Source organism: Pongo abelii, chromosome 8 (assembly GCF_028885655.2).
Source record: "Pongo abelii isolate AG06213 chromosome 8, NHGRI_mPonAbe1-v2.0_pri, whole genome shotgun sequence".
Taxonomy (NCBI): domain Eukaryota; kingdom Metazoa; phylum Chordata; class Mammalia; order Primates; family Hominidae; genus Pongo; species Pongo abelii.
Genome location: NC_071993.2, coordinates 35,467,706 through 35,489,494, shown reverse-complemented (window position 1 = coordinate 35,489,494; position 21,789 = coordinate 35,467,706). Strand labels below are relative to the sequence as shown.

Here is a 21,789-nt window from a genome sequence, read left to right as displayed (position 1 = left end):
ATGACTAGCCAGCATTAAATATATTTACTACTAATATATTGTGAATAATGTTCATGCACAGTGAGGTTAAGAACCTCTTGCATTGCACAATCTTACTACGTTCTGTTGAGGATGGGCCATAGGTAGAAATTATTCCACATTTACCCAGAGATTCATTTTCAAGGCCTCAGTTTGTTCACTAACGCTATATAATAGCAGGAATGTTTGCATGTTGGTGTGTCAGCCCAGAGGTTTAGATTCACATTGGATGGCAACCTTCCAAGGCTCTGGTGTATCTGGTCTTTCTTGTTAGCTGCTGAAGGACTTGATCTCCACACACAAAGCAAAATAGAGAATTAAGGACATTTTCTGATAGTTGAGGTTATCAGTGTTAGATTTATTTGGGAAATTGTTTCAAATCTCTGGGAATTTGCCCTTTGGAAAACTACTATTCTCTACTTTCTCAGACTACTGGGTCTTGGAATTGTGACTTATCTGCAAGAAAAAGAAAAACAAAAACCACAGCTTCCATTCATACATCCATTCATCAAATATTTATTTGATGAACTTACATAGCAGCATACTGTGTTGTCTTTTGGGAGTTGGATATAAAAAGATGAACAAGGGCTGGGCACGGTGGCTCACGCCTGTAATCCCAGCACTTTGGGAGGCTGAGGCGGGCTGATCACTTGAGGTCAGGAGTTCAAGACCAGCCTGGCCAACGTGGTGAAACCCCATCTCTCTACTAAAAATACAAAAATTAGCTGGACACAGTGGCACATAACTGTAATCCCAACTACTGGGGAGGCTGAGGCAGGAGAATCACTTGAACCTGGGAGGCAGAGGTTGTAGTGAGCCAAGGTCGCGCCACTGCACTCCAGCCTGGGTGACAAAGCAAGACTGTCTAAAAAAAAAAATAAATAAATAAACAGCCAACAAAGACCCTGGATTATTTTCTTTTTGTTTGAGTCTCTTGCTACATTGTCCAGGCTGATCTCCAACTCCTGGGCTCAAGCCATCCTCCCACCTCAGCCTCCTGAGTACCGTCTGGGATTATAGGTACACACCATCACACCCAGCTCAGAGACACTGGATTATTGAGCAGATGGATGAGAAGTTTTGGGTGACCAGGTTATGTTATCCTCTCTCTGATGGTAGAGATGCCCCAGAAGCCATGTCCCTCCGAGCTGAGTAGAAGGCAAGGGCAGTGATTACTCAGGTGCCCAGACTCAGAGAGGGATCATGAGCTCATTTCCAAGACAAAGAGCCAAAGGTCAGCCCCAGAAGCTTACAGAATGACTTGTTTGAGTGAGGGGCCACGGTATAAACCCCACACAGTCAGCGGAGTGTGATGAGATTCATTGCACAGACCTAGAACAGTGCAGATGCCTGAAAGCAAGAGGCCCTCAGGGCAGAGCGGTGCCCCATGAGTCTGAGGGTGCAGGTGTGGGGATTGTGAAGTGCCTTTCATGTCTATCCAGTGTGTTGAGTTTTTGCCTTTTCCTGCCGGCGAGGGTGAACAGGTCAGCTATCTTTACATCTCTGCAATGTGTAGAATGTTTGGGAAGGAAATGGGGCAAGATAGGAGTTCGTGTTTAGTTAGGACGCTATTGCAATGCTTCCATTGCAATAAGGTCTGTTAAGGTCTGAAGGAAGACAATGGTAACCAGCATGGAGAGGAGGGTAGGTAGACTCCGAAGGTGTTTCTGGGCTAGAAATGGCAGGATCTTGCTGTGGTAGATAAAGGCGAGGAGGGAAGAGCAACAGTTTTGCAGAGGATGGTGCTGGCCAGAAGTCTGCCTGGAATTGTACTCTTGGCGATAGGAATCTGGGAATAATAAAAGCAGCAATGGTGAGAGCTGACTTTGCTCCTGATGCCATGCTCACCACTTTACCTGAGTTGTTTCATTTAATCCTTACTGTGAAACCTGTCAGGGATATGGTTATCCCCACTTAAAAGAGAAGGAACTGAGGTACAGAAAGGGGCAGTAGCTGTCCTAATTGACACAAACATCAGTGCCATGCTGGATCTGGGACCCATGAACACCCTGCTCGGGAGGCTGAGATGGGAGGATCACTGGAAGCCAGGAGTTTGAGACCAGCCTGAGCAATATAGTGAGACCCTGTCTCTACGAAAAACGAAACAATTGCCTGGCATGGTGGCACATGGGTGTAATCTTAGCTACCTGGGTGGCTGAGACAGGAGGATCGCTTGAGCCCAAGAGTTAAGGTTGCAGTGAGCTATGATTGCACCACCGCACTCTGGCCTGGTGGACAGAGCAAGACCCTGTCTCGAGAAAGAAGGGAGGGAGGGAAGAAGGGAGGGAGAGAGGGAGGGAGGGAGGGAAAGTCTGAATCATTCCGGCATTTTGGAGAACAGGTTGGGCAGATCCTCTAGGGCCACCCCAGGCAAATAACTCAGCAGAAGGAAGACATCGGGCAAGAGAAAAGGGCCCGGATAGGAGGGGATGGAATACGTGCTGGAACCCTGAGCAGAACAGGTGGTAACAGTGAAAGTCCTGCTCCATGCATGTCTCCTTAAGGCATCCTGACAGGCAGGTGAAGGGTAGAAGGCTTTGGTGGCCTCAGGAGGACCTGGCTGGCTATGTCCAGGGCAGATAAGTAGGGCTGCATGTGGCCATTGTCAGAGTGTTTGGACGCTCAGGAAAAACGACATCAATGTTGGAGCAACTAAGAGGGCTCACTTCTCAAAACAGATTCATGATGCTCCTGCAGGGTTCTCTGAAACAGTGGGAAATAATTTACAAGAAGACTGGGGTTCTTTTTTTTTTTTTTTTTTTTAAGATGGAGTCTTCCTCTGTTGCCCAGGCTGGAGTGCAGTGGCGAGATCTCGGCTCACTGCAGCCTCCGCCCCCTGGGTTCAAGCGATTCTCCTGCCTCAGCCTCCCGAGTACCTGGGATTACAGGTGCGTGCCACCACACCAGGCTAATTTTTGTGTTTTTGCTTGAGATGGGATTTTGCCATGTTGGCCAGGCTGGTCTTGAACTCCTGACCTCAAGTGATCTGCCTCCCTTGGCCTCCCAAAGTGCTGGGATTACAGGCATGAGCTATCACACCCTGCCAGAAGCCAGGGGTTCTTATGATGCTGCAGGTAGACAGGTCATAGATATAACACCAGGCTTTTGTCCCCCCGTTTCTCCTCAGGCAGGTGCACATTGCCTCAGCTACACAGAAAATAACAATAACAGCCAACATTTGTTGAAGAATTGCTCTGCTCAGGCATGGTACTGTTGACATATATTTTTGTTTGTTTGTTTGTTTTTGAGACAAGGTCCTGCTCTGTCACCCAGGCTGGAGTGCAGCAGTGCCATCATAGTAGCTCACTGCAGCCTCTACCTCCTGGGCTCAAGCAATCCTCCCACCTCAGTCTCCCAAGCAGCTGGGACTACAGGCATGAACCACCATGCCCAGCTAATTTTTAAATTATTTTTGTAGGAGTAGTGTCTTGCTATGTTGTCCAGGCCGGTCTCAAACTCCTGAACTCAAGCAATCCTCACACCTTAGCCTCTTAAAGTGCTGGGATTACAGGCATGAGCCACTACGTCCAGCCAACCTACATTACCTTATTGAATTCCCTAAATAACACCAAGAGGCCAATGTTAATCACTTTCCCTCCTACACATGAGAGATGGGGAGGAGAAGCGGTAACCATAAGCTCTGTCTAGAGTTAAAAATTTATAAACTGGCCAGGTGTGGTGGCTCATGCCTATAATCCCAACACTTTGGGAGGCCGAGGCCGGTGAACCACAAGGTCAGGAGATCGAGACAATCCTGGCCAACATGGTGAAACCCTGTCTCTACGAAAGATACAAAAATTAGCCGGGTGTGTTGGTGTGTGCCTGTAGTCTCAGCTACTCTGGAGGCTGAGGCAGGAGAATTACTTGAACCCGGGAGGCAGAGGTTGCAGTGAGCCGAGATCGCGCCACTGCACTCTAGCCTGAGTGACAAAGCAAGATTCCATCTCAAAAAAAAAAAAAAGAAGAAATTTATAAACCAATGATCCTATAAGCCTATCATGATCACCACCTTTTCTTATTAAATGAAAATGTCCAGGCAGGGCACAGTGGCTCATGCCCGTAATCCCAGCACTTTGGGAGACCGAGGCGGACAGATCATCTGAGGTCAGGAGTTTGAGACCAGCTTGGCCAACATGGTGAAACTCTGTCTCTACTAAAAATATAAAAATTTAGGATTAGGCACAGTGGTTCATGCCTGTAATCCCAGCACGCTGGGAGGCTGAGGTGGACAGATCTCAAGGTCAGAAGATTGAGACCATCCTGGCTAACACGGTGAAACCCCATCCCTACTAAAAATACAAAAAAATAGCCAGGCGTGGTGGCACATGCCTGTAATCCCAGCTACTCAGGAGACTGAGGCAAGAGAATCTCCTGAACCCAGGAGGCAGAGGTTGCAGTGAGTCGAGATCGCACCACTGCACTCTAGCCTGGGTGACAGAGTGAGACTCCATCTCAAAAAAAAAAAAAAAAAAAAAAAAAAAAATTAGCCAGGCATAGTGGCAGGCACCTGTAATCCCAGCTATTTGGGAGGCTGAGGCAAGAGAATCACTTGAGCCCAGGAGGCAGAGGCTGCAGTGAGCTGAGATTATGCCACTGCCCTCTAGCCTGGGTGACAGAGAGAGACTCCATCTCAAAAATAAATAAATAAATAATAAATCAAAACATCCAATTTGAATATATCTTAGACAAATTCTAAGCCTACTTTGAAGATGGTCAACACGTTCTTGTCTTCCTTATCAAGCTCTAATTTTAAAGTTTGTCTTCTCAGCTGACTGGATTTGTCTTGGGCACCCTGGAGGTGCAAAGTGACATCACCATCTGATCAGCATCTAAAAACATTTTGGCTCATTTAAAAAATAGAGATTTTGAATGTGCCCTCTTAGTTATATTTGCGCATCTGAGCATGCAGCGTGAAAACCCTGGGTAGACAGCCTGTTCTGCAATTTGTTTTTAAAACAAGCTTTTCGTCTTGCAGGCTGAGAGGATTCTGTTTAAAGGGTGTACACTGTGAATCACAGTTTCAAAGGAAGACGGCAAATATGAACCTCAGCCAAGCAATTTGTGAAGCTGGATTGCTGACAGAAATCCAGGAAGCAGCAGAAAAACAACAAACAAAAAAAGAGTTCAGGGGCTGTGTGTAACCTGGAGGAACACAGTGGGATGAGCCCCAGGATGAAACGGGTGATGTGAGGGAGCAGAGGTCTGATGAGGCAGCCTTGTCTTGAAAAGCTGAGAAGCCCAGCCTCGGGGACAGAGTGGACAGAGTGAGACTCTGTCTCCACAAAATTTTTTTTTTGTTTTTGTTTTGTTTTTAAGACAGAGTCTTGCTCTGTCGCCCAGGCTGGAGTGCAGTAATGCAGTCTCAGCTCACTGCAACCTCTGCCTCCCAGGTTTAAGGGATTCTCGTGCCTCAGCCTCCCAAGTAGCTGGGATTACAGGTGCCCACCACCACACCCAGCTAATTTACATTATTTTAGTAGAGATAGGGTTTCACTGTGTTGGCCAGGCTGGTGTCAAACTCCTGACCTCAAGCAATCTGCCCGCCTTGGATTCCCAAAGTGCTGGGATTACAGACGTTAGCCACCACACCCAGCCTCTACAAAAATGTCTAAATGTTAGCTGGCCATGATGACACATGTCTGTATTCCCAGTTACTTGGAGGCTGAGGCAGGAGGATTCCTTGAGCTCAGGAGTTCAAGGCTGCAGTGAGCTATGATGGCACCACTGCACGCCAAAAAAAAAAAAAAAAAAAAAAGAAAGAAAAGAAGCTGAGAAAGCATAGCCATTCAGAGCCTCGAGAACGTTGGTGGAGGGGGTGCAGGGGGCGGGTGTGACACTTCTGCATTTGAACAAGCTGTCTTCACAGGTTCCTAATGTGTATTCAGTTACCATAGGAACAGGGAACTGAATATTTCTTCAATTAGATGCATAGGCTTTATTAAATAATATATATTTATTTAATTATTTATTAAATACAACTTTTCATTAACTCAACAAATCAATACAAATCTGTCTACATGATTGTCATGTATATTATGTTCTTTTCCTCAGTAATAATAATGACTGGGTGCTGTGGCTCACGCCTGTAATCCTAACACTTTGGGAGTTGAGGAGGGAGGATCACTTGAGCCCAGGAGTTTGGGACCAGCCTGGAAAACATAAGAAAACCCTGTCTCTAACAAAAAATTAGCTGGGCTTGGTGGTGCGCGCCTTTAGTCCCAGCTACCTGGAATGCTGAGGTGGCGGATCGCTTGAGCCCAGGAGGTGGAGATTGCAGTGAGCTGAGATCGCATCACTGCACTCCCTGTCTCAAGTAATAATAACAGTAATAATAATACTACTAATAATAATTGACCCTTATTGAGCTCTCTGCTTTCAAAACATATCCAGATTGTCTCTGCCCCTCACATGAATGTAAGCTCCATGAGGGCAGGAATTTTGATCTTTTCTGTTCACCGATGCATTTACAGTGCCTAAAACAGTGCCCTGCACAGAGAAGATGCTCATGAAATGTTTCATGAATTAATGAATGTATGAACAAATGCATGCTGACACTTTGCCAACGAATACGTATTTTATTGATGAATCTTCATCACAATTTCATGAGGTAGGTGTTTATTATTATTTCTGTTTTACAGATAAGCAAACTGAATCTCAGCAAAGTTCACTGATGTGGCCAAGGTCACATGGGTGTAAGTGGCAAAGACAGAATCAAACCCAGGTAGTCTGGCTCCAGGATCTACCTCTTAGTACTGCAGCTCTTCCTGATAATACAACTGACCTTCCAGCCTCCTGTATTCACATTTAGTTTTTCCTTGATTTCCCTGCATTTAGTTTCCTGTAATACTCTTCTAACAGGTCAAACTATTTTATACTAAAGCCTTCTTTCACGCAAAATAAAACTTTTATTTTAAAACATACATTATTCAGTATTATTAATGCTCATGCCAAAGAACCTTAAATTAGTTTAGATTTTTTTTTTTTTTTAAAGGCAGGAGAGTAAAAAGATTACCTTCAGGAGAACTTTAAATTTACATTTTCTTTTAAGAGAGAATATAAGCTATTATGATATTTTTAATGAAAATGTATTTATGCTCAAGTTTTCTCCATGCTATGATATTGTAAAAAATATTTTTATGAGACTGACATGCTGCCTACTGCAGAGGCAACTTAAAAATCATTTTTAAAAAGAAGGTAGTATGGGCTGGATGTGTTGGCTCACACCTGTAATTTGGGAGGTCGAGGTGGGTGGATCACCCAAGGTCAGGAGTTGGAGACCAGCCTGGCCAACATGATGAAACCCCATCTCTACTGAAATACAACAATTGGCTGGGTGTGGTGGCAGGTGCCTGTAATCCCAGCTACTCTGGAGGCTGAGGCAGGAGAATCGCTTGAACCTGGGAGGCGGAGCTTGCAGTGAGCTGAGATCGTGCCACTGCACTCCAGCCTGGGTGACAGAGCCAGACTCTGTCTCAAAAAAAAAAAAAAAAAAAAAAGGTTAGAAGATAGTATGAGGCAAAATTACCCAGGCCATAACATTACAAATATAAATTTTTAATTCTTAATTTTTATACAGCCTTAATTTTTCAGGGCAATTTTATGTATTTAAAACAATCAGAGGCCAGGCGCGGTGGCTTACGCCTGTAATCCCAGCACTTTGGGAGGCCGAGGTGGGTGGATCACGAGGTCAGGAGTTTGAGACCAGCCTGGCCAATATGATGAAACCCCGTCTCTACTAAAAATACAAAATTAGCTGGGTGTGGTGGCAAGCACCTGCAGTCCCAGATCCTCAGGAGGCTCAGGCAGGAGAATTGCTAGAACCTGGGAGGTGGAGGTTGCAGTGAGCCGAGATTGCACCACTGCACTCCAGCCTGGGTGACAGAGCAAGACTCCAACTGAAAAAAAAAAAAAAAAAATTAGGTATATGTAAATGATAACGCGTTTAGATATCTACAGGCTTAACAGTAAAGAGATAGATAAAAGCATATTATCTTGCCACAAATTGCAGCCTGTGATGTGCTATCATTTTTTTAAAGAGACTTGTGTTGAGGTAAGGTGGCTCATGCCTTGTAATCCCAGCACTTTGGGAGGCCGAGGCAGGCGGATCACAAGGTCAGGAGATCGAAACCAGCCTGGCTAACACGGTGAAACCCCATCTCTACTAAAAATACAAGAAAATTAGCCAGGCGTGGTGGCAGGTGCCTGTAGTCCCAGCTACTCGGGAGGCTGAGGCAGGAGAATGGCATGAACCCGGGAGGCGGAGGTTGCAGTGAGCCGAGATCGTGCCACTGCACTCCAGCCTGGGCAGCAGAGCGAGACTCCATCTCAAAAGAAAAAAAAAAAAAAAACCTCAAAACAGCTCATAATTTTAGAGCCATAGACTCTTAATAATCATCTCAGACAACCTCCCAGGTAATTCGGAAATTGTATATTTGCTAGCTCATGGCTGAATTATATTAGTAGAAAGCCAAAGTTACAATGGCATTCTTAGGTTCTTATAAAAATGTTATTTTTCCTATTGGAAAATGTTTTATGATTAACATGGAAAAATGTGGCTGTATAATTTGTGTCTATCTCAAATTTAGCTGAGTTAGTGAAAATAATCCTTAGGGAATGAGATGAAGCCTCTTTTCATGTGGACATCACTCTATTTGATGAGGCCTCTCAGACAATGCAAATGTGAAATCTGAATCTGATTTGAATGTGTGGGGAAATACACCATGAAATGGCCATATCCGAAAGGCCTATTCCTATGCCACATGTGAGTTTAGAAGGATCTCTCCCAGGAGAAAGCAGGTCATCTCCTACTTGAATTTTTCAGATGATCATTTTATCATGACTCCGGCTGAATATTTTTGTGTAACTTTAGGAGGAGCCTCTTCAGCAGTTGCAGAAGGAAGGTTCTCCTTTAGTAAAAGTAGATACTTCTGGAAAAAGCAAAACCAAAAACAAATTTTCTTACCAATTTTCATAAGTTTTAATTCCATCAAGTTTTCTTAAGACATTAGATTGCTATCTTTTATTTATTTTATGTCCCCTTGATTGGGTCTAAGGATATAGAAGTGCATGCAGACCTCAATTTTATTTTTTTCTTTCTTTTCTTTTCTTTTCTTTTCCTGTCTTTCTTTTGTTCTTTCTTTCTCTCTTTCTTTTATTCTTTCTTTCTCTCTCTCTCTCTCTTTCTCTCTTTCTCTCTTTCTTTCTTATTTTGAAGACACAATCTTGCTCTGTTGCCCAGGCTGGAGTGCAGTGGCATGATCTTGGCTCCCTGCAGCCTCTGGCTCCCTGGTTCAAGCGATTCTCATACCTCAGCCTCCCAAGTAGCTGGGATTACAGGTGCTCACTACCATGCCTGGCTAATTTTTTGCATTTTTAATAGAGATGGGCTTTTGCCATGTTGCCCAGGCTGATCTCAAACTCCTGAGGTCAGGCAATCTGCCCACCTTGGCCTCCCAAAGTCCCAAAGTGCTGGAATTATAGGCGTGAGCCACCACACCTGGGCCCCAGACCTCAATTTTATAATCCAGATCTCTGCGTCTTTAATTTTAGGGGAAAAATCATATTCCTCTTTTATATCGCCAATTACAGCATCAAATCTTCCCCTGATTTAAGGAACATTTCCGAATATCTGCTAAGATCTCTTCCCCTCCATGTGTTGGTCAACACAGCCTTCCCAAGGATGTCTTCCTGCAAACAGCATGTCTTCTCTGATCTAACATTGCTTCTCTCCCAATAGTATATTCCCAAATCTTTCAGCTTTTCTTTCAAAAGGAGTAATTGTTATTATTATTATTATTATTATTATTATTTGTGAAATGTGGTCTCACTCTTGTTGCCTAGCCTGGAGTCTGATGGTGCTATCTCGGCTCACTGCAACCTCCGCCTCCTGGGTTCAAGCTATTCTCCTGCTTCAGTCTCCAGAATAGCTGGGATTACAGGCAACCGCCACCACGCCCAGCTAATTTTTGTTTTTTTAGTAGAGACAGGGTTTTACCATGTTGGGCAGGTTGGTCTCGAACTCCTGACCTCAGGTGATTCATCTGCCTTGGCATCCCAAAGTGCTGAGATTACAGGCATGAACCACTGCACCCAGCCAAGAGGAGTAATTTTTGAATGACTAATAATTAAATAAAGGCTGGGCTCAGTGGCTCATGCCTCTAATCCTAGCATTTTGGGAGGTTGAGATGGGAAGATTGCTTGAGCCCAAGAGTTCTAGACCAGGGTGAGCAACATAGGCAGACCCTATCTTTTAAAAAATAAAAATAAAAAAAATTAGCTGGGTGTGGTGGTGTGTGCCTATAATCTCAGCTACTTGGTAGGCTGAGGTGGGAGGATCACTTGAGCCCAGGAGATTGAGGCTGGCTGTAGTGAGCCAAGATTGTGCCACTGCACTCTAGCCTGGGTGACAGAGCAAGACCCTGTCTCAAAAAACCCACCACCACAACCACAAAAGAAATACATTTTGTAAGGCTATAGCTACCATAGATAGTGATTCCTCTGATGGATCTGGGCAAAGTAAATTGAAAACCTTCTGGGAAGGATTTACTATTCTAAATGCCATTAAGAACATTCATGGGCTGGGTGTGGTGGCTCATATCTGTAATCCCAGCATGTTGGGAGGCTGAGGCAGGAGGATCGCTTGAGTCCAGGCATTCTAGACCAGCCTGGGCAGCATAATGAAACTCTGTCTCTAAAAAAAATTACAAAAAAAGAACATTCATGAGTCATGGGAGGGGGTCAAACTATCAACATGAAAAGGAGTTTAGAAGAAGTTGATTTCAACCCTCATTGGTGACTTAGGATCAAGGCTTCAGGGGAGGAAGTAACTGCTGATGTGGTAGAAATAGCAAGAGAACCAGAATGAGAATTGGAGCCTGAAGATGTAACTGAATTCCTGCAATCTCATGAGAAAACATGGGTGGATGAGAAATTGCTTCTTGTGGATGAGCAAAGTGGTTTCTTGAGATGTAATCTCCTGAAGATGCTATGAACATTGTTGAAATGATAAAGGATTTAGAATATTCCATAAATTTAGTTGATAAAGGAGTGGTAGGGTCTGAGAGGATTGAATACAATTTTTTTTTTTTTAGGTGGGGGGGGCAGGATCTTGCTTTGTGTCCCAGGCTGAAGTGCAGTGATGTGATCGTAGCTCACTGCAGCATCAAACTTCTGGGCTCAAGTGATCCTCCTGCCTCAGCCTCCCCAAGTGCTGGGATTATAGGTGTGAGCCGCACTGCCCAGTCCAGACTCCAACTTTGAAAGAAGTCCTACTGTGGGTAAAATGGTATCCAACAGCATCACATGCTGCAGAGAAATCTTTTGTGAAAGGAAGAGTTGATCAATGTGCAAACTTAACTGCTGTCTTATTTTAAGAAATTGCCACAGCTAATGCTGTAAACAGATGTGCTGTCACCCAGGCTTTGTTGTTGTTATTTCTAGAGCATGAACAGAGTAGACTTAGCATAATTCTTAAGGGCCCTAGGATTTTCAGAATGATAAATGAACACTGGCTTGAACTTAAAGTCACCAGCTGCATTAGCCCCTAACTAGAGGGTCAGCTTATTTTTTGAATCTTTGAAGCCAGAGATTGACTTTAGCTATGAAAGTCTTAGATGGCATCTTCTTCCTATATAAGGCTGTTTCATCTACATTGAAAATCTCTTGTTTAGAGTGGCCACCTTCCTCAGTAATCTTAGCTAAATTTTCTTTTCTTTTTTTTCTGAGATGGCGTCTCACTATGTCACCCAGGCTGGAGTGCAGTGGCACGATCTTGGCTCACTGCAATCTCCTCCTTCTGGGTTCAAGCAATTCTCGTGCCTCAGCCCCCCAAGTAGCTGGGACTCCATGTGCACACCACCATGCCTGGCTAATTTTTGTATTTTTAGTAGAGACAGGGTTCCACCATGTTGGCCAGGCTGGTCTCAAACTCCTGACCTCAGGTGATCCACCCACCTTGGCCTCCCATAGTGCTGGGATTACGGGCACAAGCCACCATGCCCGGCCTTAGCCAGACTTTCTGGACAACTTGCTGTCGCTTCTAAATCAGGATTTGCTGCTTCACTTTGCACTTTAATGTTGTGGAAATATCTTATTCCTTAAACCTCATGAATCAACCATTGCTAGTTTCTTTTTTTCTTTTTTTTTTCTGCAGCATCCTCACCTTTCTCAGTCTTTACAGAAATGAAGAGAGTTAAAGTCTTGCTTTGATTAAGTTTTGGATTAAGAGAATGTTGTGGCTGGTTTGATCTTCTATCCAGTCCACTCAAACTTTCTCCATATCAGCAATAAAGCTGTTTAGCCTTATCATTTGTGTGTTCACTGGAGTAGCATTTTCATTTAAAGTGAGAGATAGGCAATGCTTCCTTTCCCTTGAACACTTAGAAGCCATTGTAGGGTTAATTGGCCTAATTTCAATATTGTTGTGTCTTTGAGAATAGGAAGCCCTGAGGAGAAGGAGAGAGACAGGGAACATACACTTTTGGCGGCCGTGGTGGCTCATGCCTGTAATCCCAGCGCTTTGGGAGGCCAAGGTGGGCAGATCACTTGAGGCCAGGAGTTCAAGACAAGCTGGCCAACATGGTGAAACCCTGTCTCTACTAAAAATACAAAAATTAGCCAGACATGGTGGCTCACACCAGTAATCCCAACTACTTGGGAGGCTGAGGCAAGAGAATAGCTTGAACCCGGGAGACAAAGATTGCAGTGAGCTGAGATCCTGCCATTGTTCTCCAGCCTGGGCAACAGAGCGAGACTCTATCTCAAATAACAATAATAATAAAGTTTGGGATATTGCAAGAATTACCAAAATGTGACACAGAGACACAATGTTAGCAAAAATGGTGCCAATAAACTTGCAGGGTTGCCACCAACTTTCAATTTGTGTTTTAAAATGTGACATACGTGCAGAGCAATAAAACTAGACATGCCAGACCAGGCCGGTGGCTCACACCTGTAATCCCAGCACTTTCGGAGGCCAAAGTGGACGGATCACCTGAAGTCAGGAGTTTGAGACCAGCCTGGCAAACATGGTGAAACCCCGTCTCTACTAAAAATACAAAAATTAGCCGGGCATGGTGGTGCGTGCCTGTAGTTCAAACTACTCGGGAAGTTGAGGCAGGAGAATCGCTTGAACCTGGGAGTCAGAGGTTGCAGTGAGCCAAGATGGTGCCGCTGCACTTCAGCCTGGATGACAAGAGTGAGACTCTGTCTCAAAAAAAAAAAAAAAAGAAAGAAAACCACATGGCTACGGCCACCTAAGTATTTGTAGTCTCAGGATGGGGGTGGGGGAGAGGGGAGGCACTCTCAGACAGTACTGGTTGATTCAGAGAGGACTTCAGAAACCACTGGCTTGACTCCTTCAGACATCAAGAGCAAAAATGAAGCTGAGGCCAGGTGCGGTGGCTCACGCCTGTAATCCCAGCACTTCGGGAGGCTGAGGCTGGCGGATCACGAGGTCAGGAGATCGAGACCATCCTGGCTAACACAGTGAAACCCCGTCTCTACTAAAAATACAAAAAAATTAGCTGGGCGTGGTGGCACGCGCCTGTAGTCCCAGCTACTCGGGAGGCAGAGGCAGGAGAATGGCGTGAACCCAGGAGGCGGAGCTTGCAGTGAGCCGAGATTGCGCCACTGCACTCCAGCCTGGGTGACAGAGTGAGACTCTGTCTCAAAACAAAACAAACAAAAAAAAACAAAAATGAAGCTGAGAAAAGTGCTGTGGTCTGAACAACAAACAAAACAACAAACAAAAGCTAGACATGCCTTCACATCCAAATACACAAGTATAACCTCAATAGTGAATATTTTACAACATAATTCACAAGTTTTAAGTTGACTGAAGTAATTTAGTAAAATTCTAAAAGAAGACTGGTGGTATTGATGATAATGGATAATGATGGTGCTAATACTGCTCATTTACTTTTATTTTTATTTTTATTTTATTTTAGTTTAGTTTAGTTTACTGTTTTGAGACAGAGTCTCACTCTGTCTCCCAGGCTGGAGTGCAGTAGCGCAGTCTTGGCTCACTGCAACGTCCGTGTGAGCCACTGCATCTGGCCTACTCATTTATTTTTCAAGACTCCTTGCAAAATAAATCTATGTGGTTACATTGAATAGATATTGTACTTTGCAAACATGTAATATAAAAGGTTGACATCATCAGTATCCTTCATAAAAGTTGGTGATGGTAAAAGTTACAGACATGATCCCATTCTATACAGGTTAACAAATCTATACCAGTTAAGACAAATTGACCAGTCTGTGTATGTTATTTGTTTTTATTTAATTAGTTTTTCCTTTTATAGTCTTTTGGGTGGGGACATTGTCTGCCACCATATATAGAATATGACTGGGGAAATATCCTTGACTTTTCCTTTTCTCTCAGTAAAAGAAAACACTGTTTCTATGCTCTTGACATTTCTGAGAAATGTGTGCGGTTTTTTTTTTCCTCCACAGTAACAACCAGTTCTCCAACTCTGCAGACACCAACTGGATGTTGCACAGTTTATTTCAATTCCATTCTGATGCTATCTACCTGGAGTTAGCATTGCACCCCACAAGTTAAGAGCCTAGTCCCACAAGACTGTCCCCACTTCAGATGCCAATCTCAAGTCCAGGGCCTCCAGGACTTCTGACTGATGGCTACAAATTGGGGGTTCCCATAACGACCTCTGCATGCTTGATAATTTGCTATAACAGCTGTCAGAACTCAGAGAAACACTTTACTTGCTATGATGGGTTTATTATAAAGGATGTTATAAAGGAGACATATGAACAGCCCAATGGAGAGGTGCACAGAGTGAGGTCTGGAAGGGTCCCGGGTGCAGGAGCTTCTGTCCCTGTGGAGGGAGGTACCACCTTCTTGGCACATGGATGCATTCACCAACCCAGAAGCTCTCCAAATTCTGTTTTTTAGGGTTTTTATGGAGGTTCCATTACATTGACATAATTGATTAAATCATTAGCCATTGGGGATTGAGCTCAATCTCCAGATGCCCTCTCCTCCCTGGAGACTGGAGAGTGGGGCTGAAAGCTCCAATCCGCTAACCACATGGTAGCTCCAGCAGCCAGAGACTCATCCTGAAGCTCTGGGTACCCCAGTCACCTCATGAGCATAAAAAAGGACACTCATCACTCTGGAGATTCCATATGGGTCTTAGAAGTTCTTGTGTCAGGAACCAGGGACCAAGACCAAATATTATAACGAAAGCTGCTCCTGTCACCCCATCCTTCAGGAAGCTACAAGGGTCTTGGGGGGTCTGTGTCAGGAACTGGGGATAGACACTAAATACATATTTCTTATGTCACATTTACCCCTTTAACCCAGTACATCTCAAAACTTTCTGATTATAACTCCAAAATATTTTTCATCTATGTCCACCAATGCATTGGTCCTATAATCCCGGGTGATCAGGCTTTCGCTAACTCTTTCCTGGAATACTCAACAACCTCTGAGCTGGTGTTCATCCTTCCACTTTCATCTTCATTGGGTCAGCCTTCCACAGGGCCACCAAAGTAACTGGTATACTTAACATCGCAATCCGACCCATTATGCAAGGGTTTCTCTTGTTCCACGTCACTCGTAAGATAAAGTCCTGGCTCTTTCATACAGTGCACAGGGCTGGAGTGAGATAAAGCCCCAGCTCTTTCACACAGCACACAGGGCTGGGGTGCAGTCGCTGCTGTTTCATCTCATTTCTCATCACACTTACAGAAGTAGACGTTTCTGGGCCGGGAGTGGTGGCTCACGCCTGCAATCCTAGCACTTTGGGAGGCCAAGGTGGGCAGATCACTTGAGGTCAGCAGTTTGAGACCAGCCTGACTAACATAGTGAAACCCCATCTCTACTAAAAATACAAAAATTAGCTGGGTGTGGTGCCAAGCGCCTGTCATCCCAGATACTTGGGAGGCTGAGGGAGGAGAATCACTTGAACCCGGGAGGTGGAGGTTGCAGTGAGCCGGGATTGAGCCACTGCACTCCAGCCTGGGCAACAGAGTGAGACTCCATCACACACACACACACACACACACACACAGAGGAATTAATTTTGCTCTACAAGCAACTTCCTTTCTACTTTCTATTCTGGTTTACTAAGAATCATCATGAATGGATGTTGAATTTTACAAATGAATTTTCTGCAAATATGCAGATGACCCTATGCTTTTTGTTCTTTAATTTGTTAATGTGGTGAATCACATTAATCAAAATAAATTTGTCTCACTCTGTCACTCTCAGACTCAAGTGATCCTCCTGCCTCAGAGACTACAGGCATGTGTCAGCACACCCAGCTTACTTTATTTTATTTTATTTATTTTTAGACTGGGGCTGCTTATGTTGCCCAGGCTGGTCTTGAACTCTGGGGCTCAAGTGATCCTCCCACCTTGGCCTCAAATCAGTTTTCTAATGTTAAGTGACCTTTCAGGTAAACTCAACTTGGTTATGATGTACTTGCTCATTTATTGTTTAGGACTCTTCTTTCTTCCTTTTTCTTTCTCTTTCTTTCTTTCCTTTTTTTTTTTTTTTTGAGATGGAGTCTTGCTCTGTCACCCAGGCTGGTGTGCAGTGGCGCAACCTCGGCTCACGGCAACCTCCGCCTCCCGGGTTCAAGCCATTCTCCTGTCTCAGCCTTCCGAGTAGCTGGGATTACAGGCACGTGCCACCACGCCCAGCTAATTTTTGTATTTTTAGTACAGACAGGGTTTCACCATATTGGTCAGGCTGGTCTGGAACTCCTGACCTCAGGTGATCCACCCGCCTCGGCCTCCTAAACTGCTGGGATTACAGGTGTGAGCCATCGCGCCCCACCTCTTCCTTTTTCTTTTAGAGACAGGGTCTCGCTCTGTCGCCCAGCTTGGTGTGCAGTGGAGTGATAATGGCTCACTGCACCTTCAACCTCTTGGGCTCAAGGGATCCTCCCACCTCAGCCTCCCAAGTAGCTGGGACCACAGACATAAGCTGTTGCACTCAGCAATGTTTAGGACTCTTGCATCCATGTTCACGGGTAAGACTGACGGGCAATCTTCCTGTTTCACACTATCCTTTCTGGTTTTGATATCAATATTTTGCTAACCTCAATACATGAGTAAGATGACTTCCAGCTTTTTTTCCCCAGTAGAGTTTGTACAAGACCGGAATTATATATCCCTAAATGCCTGAGGGAACAGTGTCTCCCCCTCTCTGTATTCCTCTTTCTTTGCAAACAGCTCCCACTACAGCAATGACCCCCACAGCTCCAACTTCCTCCAGGAGCAGCCCCTAGCTGAAGCAGGCTCACTTTCTCGTGGTCTAATAGCACAATCCTGAGTGAGAGAATGTGACTAGAGGTGTATGCCTGTGTCACACAGATAGGAAAGGGTGGGCTGAGCTGCATAATACAAATGAAGATCCTGGCCAGAAATATCTACTTTTTTTTTTTTTTTTTGAGATGGAGTCTCACTCTGTCACCCAGGCTGGAATGCAGTGGCGTAATCCCAGCTCATTGCAACTTCTGCCTCCTGGGTTCAAGTGATTCTCCTGCCTCAGCCTCCCAAGTAGCTGGGACTGCAGGCACCTGCCACCATGCCTGGCTACTTTTTGTATTTTTAGCAGAGACAGGGTTTTACCATGTTGGCCAGGCTGGTCTTGAACTCCTGACCTCAAGTGATCCGCCCGCCTCAGCCTCTCAAAGTGCTGGGATTATAGGCATGAGCCACCGCGCCTGGTCGCAAAATTAATTCCTAATGGTGGAAGGTTTAAAACATTTCCTCCAAGACCAGGATCAAAACAAACATTTGCATTATCCTTCCTTCTATTCAACATCCTGCTAAAGGTCCTAGCCAGTGAGGAAAAGAAATAAAAAGGCATGGAGATTAGAAAGAAAATAATAAACATATTATTTATTGATGATATGATTATACACATAGAAAACCCAAAAGAATCTACAGAAAAATTATGAAAATCAATAAGAGAGTTTGGCTACATTGCTGAATACAAAATCAATGCATAAATGCCAATTGCATTTTTATGCATTAGCAAAAGTAGTGAGAAAATGTAATTTTGAAAAAGACACCGTTTGCAGTAGCAGCAAAACTAGAATAACAAAGGAGAAATCTTTCAAAATGAGCAAGTTCTTTATGAAATTTAAAATTTTTATGGGTTGCATTAAGGAAGAGCAAAACAAATAGAAAGCTGTATCATATTCATAAATGGAAAGACTTAATATCAATTGTTCCTAAATTGATCAATTCATTTTATTTTCTCTTTAGAGATGGGGTTTTGCTATGTTGCCCAGGTTGGAGTGCAGTGGGGTGATCATGGCCCACTACAACCTTGAACCCCTGGGCTCAAGTGATCCTCCTGCCTCAGCTTCCGGAGTAGCTGGGACTACTGGCGTGCACCACCACACCTGGCTCTAATCAATTCATTTTAAATCAAGGTCTCAAGAGGTCTCCCCTGCCCCTCCCTGTCTGGAACTTCATAAACCCATCCTAAAATGTGTGAAGAGCAAAGGGTGAAGAGTGGTCTAGAGACTACTGAAGCAGTGGATTGGTTTAGTGTATGAAAACTTATCATCGTAAAGTTATTGTAATAAAGGCAGTTGGTGCTGGGCGCAGTGGCAATTTGGAGGCCAGGGTGGGTGGATCATTTAAGGCCAGGAGTTCGAGACCAGCCTGGCCAACATGGTGAAACCCCTGCCTCTACTAAAAATACAAAAATTTACTGGGCATGGTGGCACATGCCTGTGATCTCAGCTACTTGGGAGGCTGAGGCAGAAGAATCACTTGAACCCGGGAGGTGGAGGTTGCAGTGAGCAAAGATTGCACCACTGCACTCCAGCCTGGGACAGAGTGAGTCTTCATCTCAAGAGAAAAAAAAAAAAAAAAACCAGCAACAAACTAATGAAAATATGGAACATCTATTTATACCTAAGCAGGCATTACACATCAGTGCAAAAAGGATGGAGAATTCAATAAATGCTATTGAATCAATCAGCTATCCAACAGGAAGTGGTAAATTGGATTGCTCCCTTACACATCACAAATCTATTCTAGATTAATTAAAGACAACATTAAAAAGCAAAACTATGAAAAAATTCTGAAGACCATTAGGAGAATACATTTATGACCTCAAGGTAGGTACCGATTTTTTAAACAAGACACAAAAAGCACTAAGTATAAAGGAAAATAATCGACCAGGCCCAGTGGCTTGTGCCTGTAATCCCAGCACTTTGGGAGGCTGAGGCAGGTGGATCACCTGAGGTCAGGAGTTCAAGATCAGCCTGGCCAACATGGTGAAAACCTGTCTCTATGAAAAATACAAAAATTAGCTGGGCGCAGTGGCACGTGCTTGTAATCTCAGCTACCTGAGGCTGAGGCAGGAGAATTGCTTGAACCCGGGAGGTGGAGGTTGCAATGAGCCAAGATCATGCCACTGCACTTCAGCCTGGGCAACAGAGCGAGGCTCCATCTAAAAAAAAAAAAAAAAAAAAAAAAAAAGCATATACTACCATACGATTTCACTTTTTATAAAATTGGCAAAACTGAAGGAACATGTTGCTTAGGGATGTGTACTTATCACATAAAACAAAGGAAAAAGGGGAGACAGTTAACATGAAACTCAGGAAAGAGGATGAATGGAAGGGGCTTAGAATCACAGTGTTTCTGTGGCTTACTTAGAACCAATGTCTCTAAGGCCGGGTGTGGTAGCTCACGCCTGTAATCCCAGCACTTTGGGATGCTAAGGCAGGAGGATCGCTTGAGCCTAGGAATTGGAGACCAGCTTGCCCTGACCAATATAGACCCCATCTCTACAAAAAATTAACTAGGCATGGTGGTGTGTGCCTGTGGTCCCAGCTACTTAGGAGGCTGAGGTGGGAGGATCACCTGAGCCAGGGAGCTAGAGGCTGCAGTGAGCCGTGTAGCACCACTACACTCCAACCTGGGTGGCAGAGAAGACCCTGTCTGAAAAAAAAAAGAAAGAAAAAAACAAGATATGTAACTCTGTTAGTATTCTAACAGATACTAGAAGTATCTGTTTCTTACAGAAGAGTTATATAGATGGTTATTATCATTTTTTAACTGAATATCTATACAATTATATGAAAGAGAGAGAAGGAGAGATGTAAGAATGAGGGGGCCGGAGAGAGAAGAAAAAAGAGAGACAGAAAGGAAGAGAGACTTTTCACATGCTGAGCTGCTTTTTTTGTGTGACAGGGTCTGGCTTTGTCACCCGGGCCGGAGTGCAGTGGCATGATCTTGGTTCACTGCAACCGCTGTCTCCCAGACTCAAACGATCCTCCTGCCTCAGCCTCCCAGCAGCTGGGACTACAAGTGCGTGCCACCACGCCCAGCTAATTTTTGTATTTTTTGTAGAGATGGGGGTCTCACCATGTTGCCCAGTCTAGTCTCAGACTCCTGGGCTCAAGTGATCTTCCCACCTTGGCCTCCCAAAGTGCTGGGATTCCAGGCGTGAGCCCCCTGTGCCTGGCCTCAGTGGCATTCTTGTCATGTGAGGTCTTGGCGTCTTCATGATAAAATGTCCTCCTTTGTTTACTAATTTTATGTGCTGAGTTGTGCCCCAGCATCTCCCTGCCTCCACCCACTTCATCTGTTTAAATCTTAACCCCCTGTATCTCAGAATGTGACTATATTTGGAGATACAGTGTTTAAAGAGGTAATTAAGTTAAAATGAGGTCATTCAGGCAGACCCTAATCTAATATGACTGGTGTCCTTATAAGAAGAGATTAGGACACAGACACACACAGAAGGATGACCATGTGAAGACACAGGGAGAAGACAGTCATTAATTTCTGTGTCACTGTTTCTGTGGCCACAGCCACCCAGTCTGTGGCACTTTGCAATAGCAGCCCTAGCAATCTAACACAAGCAGACTGAGCTCTTTTCTGTGATTTTTCTTTCTTTTCTGCAGAGTTCTTTCTGTTCACCTGCTGTGCACTTTAATCTCCAGTGTTAGCCGTTGCTCCTGCTGTCCCCCTGTCTGGTTGGCCATCCCCAGCTCATGCCTTCAGAGTCAGCCTTGTGGTTCCACCTCCAGGAAAAGTTTTTAAAACTGGGTATCCTGGCCCAGGACTTCCGAGCAATCCTGCCCTGTCTGGCATTAAAAGGACCACTGCAGATTGCAACCATCTGTGTGTCTCTCTGTTCCCTAGAGTATGAGCTCCTTGGGGGCAGAGTGACATTCATATTTGCAGTCTCAGCAGTTAAGTTCCTGGTGCACAGTAGGGGCTCTGTGGCTGCTTCCTGGGTGCAGGCAACCGTACAATGCAGACCTCAGCCAGAGAAGGCAGTTCCAGGTCAGGCGCGATAGCTCACACCTGTAATCCTAGCACTTTGAGAGGCCGAGGTGGGTGGATCCCCTGAGGTCGGGAGTTCAAGGCCAGCCTGGCCAATATACTGAAACCCTGTCTCCATTAAAAATACAAAAATTAGCTGGGTGTGGTGGTGGGCACCATGTTTCACCATTTTGGTCAGGCTGGTCTCGAACTCCCGACGTCAGGTGATCTGCCCACCTGGGCCTCCCAAAGTGCTGGGATTACAGGCGTGAGCCATCGCGCCCAGCTACAAAAAATTTTAAAATTAGCTGGGTGTGATGGTGTGTGCCTGTGGTCCCAGATACTCAGGAGGCTGAGGTGGGAGGATGGCTTGAGGCTACAATGAGGTATGACTGTGCTACTGCACTCCAGCTTGGGCAAAAGAGCATGACCTTTCTCAAAAAACAAACAAACAAACAAAAAAAACAACTGTCTCTCTCTCTATATATGTGTACATATATG

The 21,789-nt window shown here is 44.7% G+C and overlaps 1 long non-coding RNA gene across 3 annotated transcripts in view; it reads left to right on the top strand.

Moving 5' to 3' along the window:
* LOC129048426 (uncharacterized) overlaps positions 1–6,938 on the top strand; it is a 36,564-nt gene extending 29,626 nt beyond the window's left edge. For all 3 annotated transcript variants that reach the window (XR_008510761.2, XR_010141397.1, XR_010141398.1), the window contains one exon: positions 6,657–6,938. This is a non-coding gene — a long non-coding RNA (uncharacterized LOC129048426). The remainder of the gene's footprint in view (positions 1–6,656) is intronic.
* Positions 6,939–21,789: the final 14,851 nt, after the last annotated feature.